The sequence below is a fragment of the Saimiri boliviensis genome, chromosome 17, assembly GCF_048565385.1.
Source record: "Saimiri boliviensis isolate mSaiBol1 chromosome 17, mSaiBol1.pri, whole genome shotgun sequence".
Taxonomy (NCBI): Eukaryota; Metazoa; Chordata; class Mammalia; order Primates; family Cebidae; genus Saimiri; species Saimiri boliviensis.
In genome coordinates this window covers 31698107-31708293 of record NC_133465.1, presented here as the reverse complement: position 1 = coordinate 31708293, position 10187 = coordinate 31698107, and the positions used below count along the sequence as shown (strand labels likewise).

Below are 10187 nucleotides of genomic sequence, written 5' to 3'. Positions count from 1 at the left end.
TTTCTCCAGCAGCCTTGTTGAGGGAGAAGAACAGGATTCACTTCTTTTCCATAGGGGGAAAGCTGAGGCCCAGAAGGACTGAACACCACACCCAAGGTCACACAGAAAAGCAGCGGAGCTGGGAACAAAACCTGTCTGCTCTTCCTCATGCTCCGGAGTTTCCCATCTGGTTTCCCATCTGGCTTCCCAGCCTGCGCTATTTTTGACTGGCTCCCTTGGCCAGGACAGAGGGCACATGCGGGATGGGTGCAGCACCGCCTGCCAGTTCCCAGGTGAGGCTGCGTGAGCACCAAGTGGCCTGTCCTCTCTGCCCAGGTGCTCAGCATGGCCATCAGGTCATTGCCAGCCATGCGCACAGATAAATGGGGGTGAAGATTTGCTGCACACTTACCCATCCCTGGCTTTGTCCCCGTACCTGTCAGGAGGGCATGTCGTCATGCAGGGCACTTACCCTGACGATGGCGCTCCTGAAAAAGAAATCCCCCTTGGCTTCACTGTGGGAGGTAGTTCTTCAGGGTCTACGGGAGAAACTTGTCCTCCAGGCCACCAGGGGGACCCAGTTGGCCTGATTTACCTCTTGTTTTCCAAAGTTTCTTAAAACACCAATCCTTCCAAAAACTCCTTGAAGAAAGGTTTTTTGTTTTTTTTTGGTAACAGTTCTATTGAGAGAAATTTACATACCATACAATTTGCACATTTAAAGTATGCAATGCAATGGTCTTTAGTATAGTCACAGAGTGATGCAACCATCAGCACAATTGATTTTAGAACCTTTTCATTACCCACAAAAGGAACCGATATCCTTTAGCTGTAACCCTCCAAACCCTCTCTTCCCTTCCCCGCAACCAGCCCCAGGCAACTGCAGTTCTACTTTCTGTTTCTATAGATTTTTTTATTCTGTGCATTGCATACCGATAGAATCATATGTGATATTTTATGTGTGGCTTCTTCCCTTCAGGGTAATGTTTGCAGGGTTCACTCATATTGTAGCATGTGTCAGTACTTTGTTCTTTTTTATAATCAAAGAATATTTCAGGGCTGGGCATGGTGGCTCACACCTATAATCTCAGCACTTTAGGAAGCCAAGGCAGGCAAATCACTTGAGGCCAGGAGTTTGAAGCCAGCCTGGTCAACATGGCGAAACCCATCTTTATTAAAAATCCAAAAAAAAAAAAAAAATTAGCCAGGCATGGTGGTGCATACCTGTAATTCGAGCTACTCAGGAGGCTGAGGCACAAGAATCACTTGAACCCGGAAGGTAGAGGTTGCAATGAGTTGGGATCAGGCCACTGCAATCCAGCCTGGGCAACAGAGCGAGACTCTGCCTCCAAGAAGAAAAAAAAACAAAAAACAAAAAAAAGAAGCAAGACTCCGTCTCAAAAAAATAAAAATAAAGTGTCCAGGTTAGGCCAGGCACAGTGGCTCACACCTGTAATCCCAAAACTTTGGGAGGCGGGGCCAAGAGGATCACTTGGTGCCAGGAGTTTGAGAGGAGCCTGGTCAACATAGTGAGACCCCATGCCTCCAAAAGAATAAGAAAAGCCAGACTGGGTGTGGTGACTCACACCTGTAATCCAAGCACTTTGGAGGCCAAGACGGGCGGATCCCCTGAGATCGGGAGTTCAAGACCAGCCTGACCAACATGGTGAAACCCCATCTTTAAAAAATATATATATATATAAAAGAAAATCCAGGCATGGTAGTGCTTGCTTGTAGTCTCAGCTACTTGACAGGATGAGGCAAGAGGATCACTTGAGCCCAGGAGTTGGAGGCTGCAGCGAACCCTGATTGCACCCCAGCGTGGGTAACACAGTGAAACCTTGTCTCAAAAATAAAATAAAATAAAAGTGTCCATGTTACACAACCAATAGCAGGTTCAACCCAGGCCAGCTGACTGCAGCGTTGTGCTCAACCCTGAGCGGGAGCACAAGGAACCCTCAGTGTAGGAGGCCATGCCTCCTTGTCCCTGTTTCCCAGGCTGACTGCCCCAGTTAGCTGTAGTCAGAATCTGCTCCCGATCAGTCAACCTGTGCAGGAGCAGGGCCGGCCTACCTGGAGTGGGGACATGGCTGACATGGAGTGCCCTGGGTGGCGAGTGCCAGTGGCCCACACCCTGCATGTCTTCTGAGTCTCCTCCCTACGTTCCCCTCTGCTTGGCAGCACTAAGAGCTTTCAGCCTCTTCTTCATCACTTGCTTCCTGCAAACAGGGACAGGCCAGATCACACGCCATCTGGTATCCAGGCTGCCAGAGCCAGAGAAGGCCTCCTCCACCCTCACCAGGCTGGAGGGTACGAACAAAAACCTCCCTCCCACTCGGGGCCACCCTGGGGCCGTGCTTTCTGTGGCGGCCAGGCCTGAGTCTATTACCAGGACCAATCATGAATGGTAAACATGTGGCGGGGCCTCACGGGGTGGCAGGTGTCGTGCGCAGCGGGCTCCACACAGCAGGGCTGTTAGCCTCACTGCAGCACACTCACCACAGCACGTCCCCATTTGCAGACACAAAACTGAGACTTGATGTGCTGAGTGAGTCATCCAAGGTCACCTGGTTAGCCCCCGAGCAAGAGCAGGCCCATCTCTTGACTACTGGGCAGTTCCCTGGACTCCCCCTCAGAGGGCCTTGCTGGCCCTGAGTCTCTAGGGGCTTAGGTAAGGATGGGAGGGGCTCTTCCCTCTGAGGGGGCACATAAGAGAGACAGAGCCCAGCAGAGAGTCTCAGGGCTCTTTCTACCCATAGGAATGGGAAGGACACTCTGCCTGGCAAGGTGGCAGGCACTTAATAGATCTAATCCCATTATTCAACAGTACCAACAACCCTGCTAGAAGGCATATGGACTTTGCTTGGGGTCCTGAGCAGATCAAATTGACCCAATATCCTTTTGAGGTGGGGTGGCGCTAACACAGCTGAAAGCCAGGCAGTGACCGATGGAGTCAGAGTCAAGTGCAGCTCTGAGCACTGTTCTGTTTACTTACCCAGCATCCCTTTCCCCTTCTCCTTCCACAGACCCCATCCTCCTGGTCACAGGGAGGTCAGGTGACCCAAGTTGATTCCATCAAAGGGCCTCATTTTCTAGCCTCGGTGACAGCAAGGGAATGGCACATGACCCAAGCTGGGCCAATCAGAGTTCTTCCCCATGAGTTTTCAAAGTAAAGCAGGGAGAGGCCCTCCTTTTCCACTTGGGCAGGCGTCCCCAAACTTTTTACACAGGGGGCCAGTTCACTGTCCCTCAGACCGTTGGAGGGCCGCCACATACTGTGCTCCTCTCACTGACCACCAATGAAAGAGGTGCCCCTAGCCGAGCACAGTGGCTCACGCTTGTAATCCCAGCACTTTGGGAGGCCGAGGCGGGTGGATCATGAGGTCAAGAGATCGAGACCATCCTGGTGAAACCCCGTCTCTACTAAAAATACGAAAAATTAGCTGGGCATGGTGGTGCGTGCCTGTAGTCCGAGCTACTCAGGAGGCTGAGGCAGGAGAATTGCCTGAACCCAGGAGGCAGAGGCTGCAGTTAGCCGAGATCGTGCCATTGCACTCCAGCCTGGGTAACAAGAGCGAAACTCCGTCTCAAAAAAAAAAGAAAAAAGAAAAAAAAAAAAAAAGAGGTGCCCCTTCCTGAAGTGCGTTGGAGGGCCAGATAAATAGCCTCAGGGGGCCACATGCGGCCCGCGGGGCGTAGTTTGGGGACGCCTGCTCTTGGATCATAAAGCTCTGAGGAAGCAAGTCCAGAGCTGTCAGAGACATGTTTTCTTACAGTGAAGAAACCAGTCCCAAGGAGTGAAGCTGTATCCGCTGGAACTTGAAATCCCGTCTCTACTAAAAATACAAAAATTAGCCGGGTGTGGTAGCACACACCTGTAATCCCAGCTACTTCGGAGGCTGAGGCACAAGAATTGCTTGAACTGGGAGACAAAGGTTGCAGTGGGCCGACATTGCACCACTGCACTCCAGCCTGGGCAATAGAGTGAGACTCTGTCTAAAAAACAAAACAAAACAAAACCCTTGCACTAGCCAGTGTTAGCTGTTGGGAATGAGGTGTTTGTCCAGTACATCCAGAATGCCACAACAGATTAACTTTAGCTCAGCCTCAACCTGAAAAAAATGAAATGAATTTTTAAAAAATCAGGTGAAGTCTAGAAATTCTGTAAATTATTATACATTTTATCTACCTCTGGTTTTGAGGAAGAAAGCTTAATATTAAACAGAATTCATATCCTCCAAACTTCCTTATTCCTTCTTGACACGAAAGCAGAGAAAAGCTGCCTCTAGGTTATAAAGTATTTTTTCCTTTCTGCATGATACACACACATACATACACACACACACACACACATACACACACATACACAGCCTCAGTCCAGCTAGTCAATTACCAATGATTAAAATTGTACACTGATGTGTCTTGGTTAATGCTGGTCAATTATGTGAATTAACTTCTTTCACAAGATAACAACTCTTGTGTCCATTTACATGGGCAAGCAGAAGCTAAGACATTTGCTCAAAGATCATCAACTTAAAACAACGTAATAAGCAGAGCTAGGATTTGAACCCATGCAGGTCGCAAGGAACAGAATAAAATTCAAACCCAGGCAGTTTGCCTGCAGTACTCTTTTTCCTAACAACGTTCAACAGGCATTTCCTTTAGTAGTAGAGATCCGTAACTAGTTACGACACCAAAAACCTATGGAACAAGGAAACTATTGCCACTCATCTCTATTTATACTGCTGAAAATGTACCCCACCTCTAAACGCGCATACCCAGCTTGCTGCCTGTTTTCTATGAACTCGTGACACTGCTGTTGAACCTTTCTAGGTTCCTCTCATTCCCCTGGAACCTTCTTTCTAGTAGAAAACATTCTCTCCATGTTTCTTTTATAATCATATCCTAATTGTAGCCAGCAAAACTATTTTCTGAATATCCTATCTCCCTGATGGCTTTTCAGATAGAGACTGCTCTAGAAGAAGGAAGACTTCTATGTTCTCCTAGCTCCTCACATGCTCAATGACTGCTCTCCTGTTACTCCGAAACCCTTCCTCCTCACAAGCCGACTTTCCATGTTCTATTTCTCGGTTTCTATCATCCATAGATCTCTAGGCCCTTCTCCCACATTCATGGAGCATCTGCAGCCAACCTATCCAACACCTGAGATCACGCAAAGGTATGATGTGGCCATGTTCCACGCAACAGTGTTCTCTGCTCTCTACTCCAAGACATTCAGTTGTCCACACCCGTAACTGCTGCGCCACACTAGAAGTCTTCAATTATAATGCTCCACGTTTGGCCCGTGGATTCCTTTTTTAGTTCCTTTTCTCCGTGATTTCTACTTAGGAACTCGTCGAGGTATCCAGACTCATTTTTGTCGTTGTTTTCTTTTTAATGCATGTATCTCATCTAAGACGTCCAGACTCCTGAACTTTTCACATCTCCTCCCAATTTGTCAGCTGCTCTCTCTGCTTCCTGCGCCCCTTTCCTAGCTAGCCCAAACCCCACGATGGAGATGGAGCTCACGGGCTTCTTCTGCTGCTGCTGCTTTTTTTTTTTTTTTTTTTTTTTTTAGCACTTTCAGCTTTCTTATTTCCTTATTCCTCTGGGACTCAAAGTTTGTCTATTGATCATGCAAATTCTTTGTTCCAACATATTTCAGGGTAATGGTAACATCAGTCCCAGTTTACAGCTTTATTTTTAGAGATAAGGTGTCACTTTTTTGCCCACTACCAGGCTCAAGCAATTCTTTCTTGTATTTATGTGCCAGTCTCTTCCACTGGAATCAGTTTCTCAACAGCAGTGCAAATGACAGTTTGGGCAGAATCATTCTTTGCTGTGGGGACTGTCCTGTGCATAGTAGAAGGATTAGCAGCCTCCCGGTCTCCACCCACTAGATGCCAGCAGCACCTTTCGAGCTGTGACAATCAAAACTATCTCCAGAGATTCTCAAATGTCCTCTGAAGGACAAAATCACCTCAATTGAAAAACGCTGCACTAGATCTTCCATCCCTGTGTGTGTGCCCCTAATCTCAGCTGGTCCACCCCAGACCCCCTGAGCACCAACCCTAGTCCCCTTCGCGGCCCCTTATCCGCTCCAACAAGATGAAAGAAACAATCGTGAACCGGGAAAAACTCGCCAAACTGCAGGCACGAGTGCGCGTTGGTGGGAAAGGAACTGCTCGCAGAAAGAAGGTGGTGCATAGAACAGCCACAGCAGATGATAAAAACTTCAGTTCTTCTTAAAGACGTTAGGCGTAAACAATATCTCGGTATTGAAGGGGTGAATATATTTACAAACCAAGGAACAGTGATCCTGAAGTTCAGGAGTCTCTGGCAGTGAACACTTTGACCATTACGGGCCATGCTGAGACAAAGCAGCTGACAGAAATGTTACCCAGCGTCTGAAACCAGCTCGGGGCAGGCAGTGTGACTAGTTTCAGGAGCCCGGCTGAGGCTCTGGCCAAACAATCTGTGGACGGAAAAGCATCACTTGCTACTGTAGAGGAGGATGATGATGAAGTTCCAGATCTTATGGAGAATTTTGATGAGGCTTCCAAGAATGAGGCAAACTGAATTGTGTCAGCTTCTCAAGGTAAAATGTGAAGAAGTTACTGGGCGCTGCTATTTTGTATTCTGACTGCCTTTTATTTTATTTTATTTTATTTTATTTTTTGAGATGGAGTTTCGCTCTTGTTACCCAGGCTGGAGTGCAATGGCGTGATCTCGGCTCACCGCAACCTCTGCCTCCTGGGCTCAGGCAATTCTCCTGCCTCAGCCTCCTGAGTAGCTGGGATTACAGGCACGCGCCACCATGCCCAGCTAATTTTTGTATTTTTAGTAGAGACGGGGTTTCACCATGTTGACCAGGATGGTCTCGATCTCTCGACCTCGTGATCCACCCGCCTCGGCCTCCCAAAGTGCTGGGATTACAGGCTTGAGCCACCGTGCCCGGCCTCTGACTGCCTTTTAACACATTTTTGTCTATGGATCTGATACAATCTAGATCTCTAATATTTTTTTTTAAAGGTAATTGGTTATTTAATTATAGATTATTAGGACATTTAAAATACCAATTTGTGAGGATAAATTCCATTTGTTAAGGCAAACACAGATCGCAGGTAGCCCTGGAGCTGAGGAATAGCTTTAATTTTTGGTAAAATTTGTGAGTCCACAGCTTTCTGATCAATTTTGAGCTGCTCTGTAATCTCGTATTTCTCTTTTTCTGTGTTGAAGATCTCACCTTCCTGGTGTCTGGGCTTTCACAGCTACTGCTTCTCGAAGTAAGCATCAGTAAGATGTTTTGGGATTTTTACATTGCTGATATCAATTTTGGCTGAGGTGGCAATGACAAATTTCTGGTGCGTTCTTCGTAGAGGAACTTGATTGGGGACTGGAGGTCCAGTCACAAGTAACGAGCCACTAGCCAGCTGCTTCAGGAAAACCACCCTCTTGCCCCTGTGGCGTCCAGTGAGGATGATCAGAATGGTCCCAAGGGTAATGCTGGCTCGCAGTTTTCTCACGTGCTGACTGAAGGGTTTTTTGCCGTGGCTCAACAGCTTTCAGGGCACATCTTCAGTAGGATCATACCAAGGCATTTTGCGAAGTTGAACCACCCGGGTGCCGCCGTTTTTGTCACCACCAACTGATTTTGTAACAGTTGCAAGAACCTTCTCCTTCTTTTTCTTTTCAACCTTGGATTTAGCAGCTGAGTACTTCCTCTTGTGCACGGACTTTCTGGAATACATGGCAGATCGGGAGTGCCTGCCAATTCCTCTGACAAGGACAGGATCGCGGCTGCAACGGGGCTTCCCCTTCTTGGGCTTTTTAGCCTCGAGTTTACCCTTTTTCACTTTGCCACCAGTGTCAGCCTTCTTGGCTTCCGGTTTCTTCTCTTTAGTATCCGGCTTCTCAACTTTTTCACCGCCATCTTGCAAGATGGGAAAGAGAACTAAGGCCCCCGATCTCTAATATTTTTAATCCCAAGCCCCTTGGACGCTGCAGCTGTTTTCAGTTTCCGCTTATACACAATGCATTCTTTGCAGCCAATTAAGCCGAAGAAGCCTGGGAACCAAGTTTGAAACAAGGTCAATAAAGTTCTTTGCCAAGAAAGAAAGAAAAGCGCTACACTAGAGTAATGGCTGTCAAACTCTTTGGAAGGAGGCCTGTAATGAGAACCATTTTGTATACGTATATACACACACAGTATGTAGAATAACTTTCTGAAATCATTCTTACCCTTACAGTGTTCTGCTCTGATATGTTCTATTCTGTCTAGAAAAACAGTGACTAGACTGGGCCTCCGTAAGAATAGTGATCATATCTGTTTCATCTTCGCACTCACAGTACCTGGGCCAATCGTGCAGCACGCAGGAGGAACGCGAATACTTGTTAAATTGCAATGAATCACTGTACTGCCTGCTTGCCCAGATGTGTTAACCCGGCTTTAGCAAGATAGAACAAATAATAGGGATGAGGCCCTGGCTTCTCCCAGGAAGCTTTGGCAAAACACTCTTTATTTAGAAGCAGGAGCAGTGATGGAACCTAGGGATGACTGGAGGCCTGTCACCTAAGCAGCAAGAAGAGCAAGGAGCTGGTGTCACGCCCTGACCCCGGGAGGATGTGGCCAGGGCTCCAAAAGGCCTTGGCGGGGGGTGGGGGTGGGGGGCTGGGATGGTGTGTGGCAGGAGCCCAAGCTCTTTCTGGCCGCTGGAATTTGGCATCCACTTGGCCCTGGGTGGAAGGCAGATGAGCCAGATTTCAGAGAACACGTCTAGAAGAGTGAGCCCCTACTGTGTGCCGGGCACGTTCCCCACGGCATCCTCTAGCTAGAATAACCAAGGTTTGTGGAGAGAAACACCCAATTAAAATATCAGAAATAAAAAAGAGATACCAGTAGAGATAGTATTTTTAAAAGAGCATTAGAGGTACTAAAAAGACCGTTAGGTAATAGTATTAGCATTTTAATTCTGAGATTCAACAGCAGCAGTCACTTCCTCCGCCCCATGTGTATTCCAGTTTTTCACGAGACGCCTATCAGATGACAGCGCCAAGAGCGCACAGTTACATCCCCGAGTCTGCGCTCAGAGGGAGACCAAGCAGGAGAGAGGACATGGGAGGGGGACACGAAGATGCTTTATATGCCCGGGAACATGGATGATGTCACAGGAGACAGAGAAGAGACGAGGAAGCAGGACTGACCCTCAGCAGGACTGAACCTGTAGGAACCAAGTTTCTCTTTGTAAATATTTATTTTCTTTCTCTCTCTTTCCCTCTTCTTTTTTTTTCTCTCTCTCTCTCTTTCTTTCTTTTCTTTTTTTTTGAGACAAAGTCTTGCTGTGTTGCCCAGGCTGGAGTACAGCGGCAAGATCTCAGCTCACTGCAGCCTTGACCTCCCAGGCTCAAGTGATCCTCTCACCTCAGCCTCCCGAGTAGCTGGACCACAGGTGTGCACCATCACACCTGACTAATTTTTATTTTTTGTAGAGATGGGGTCTTGCTATGTTGCCCAGGCTGCTTTCCAACTCCTAGACACAAGTGATCTTCCCACCTCGGCTTCCCAAAATGCTAGGATTACAGGCATGAACCACTGAGCTAGGCTTGTAAATATTTATTGAGTGAATGAGACACTCTTCAACCCTAAGTAAAGTTGATGGCCTCCTAAGGGATTATATTAGAAACTTTCACAGTTCAGTGTGGGCAGAAGATGAGGAGGCAGCCTCAGAGACGGAGAGGAGCTGCCAGCGAGGACAATGAAAAGCTGCTGCACTGGGATGAACCCCACACTTCTCGGCAGAGCGTGGGCTACCCTGGGCCATCTGCCTGCCGCCTTCCTCTCCACTCTCATCTCTTCCTGCCATCCTTTGTGGGCCAATTTTAGTATTTCCCCAAATGCATCCTATTGCTTCAGACCTTCACACATGCTGTCCCCTCTCTAGGATTACAAAAGTCATGTGAACTCATTGTCAGTAAGTCAAACACAATGGAAACACATGACAGAGAGAGTGGAAGCTGGCCAGCACCCCTGACTCTCCATTAGTGAGCATTCGTGCTATGCTTTCGCAGAGGTGTTTTCTGCGCATATTCAAATGCACTTTCACACACATGCACTCCAGATTTTCCTCCCTGCCTCCAAAATGGGAAATACCTCCTTTACTGCATGCTTTTTCCTCTTAATGTGTTACGAACTCTTTCCACATACATAC

The 10187-nt window shown here is 47.6% G+C and overlaps 2 pseudogenes; one reads left to right on the top strand and one right to left on the bottom strand.

Annotated features, from left to right (window-relative positions):
- The first annotated feature begins 235 nt into the window (after window positions 1-235).
- Window positions 236-6558, top strand: LOC141581743 (transcription factor BTF3-like; annotated as a pseudogene).
- A 488-nt stretch (window positions 6559-7046) lies between these two features.
- On the bottom strand, window positions 7047-9842 carry LOC120366814 (large ribosomal subunit protein eL6 pseudogene; annotated as a pseudogene).
- Window positions 9843-10187: the final 345 nt, after the last annotated feature.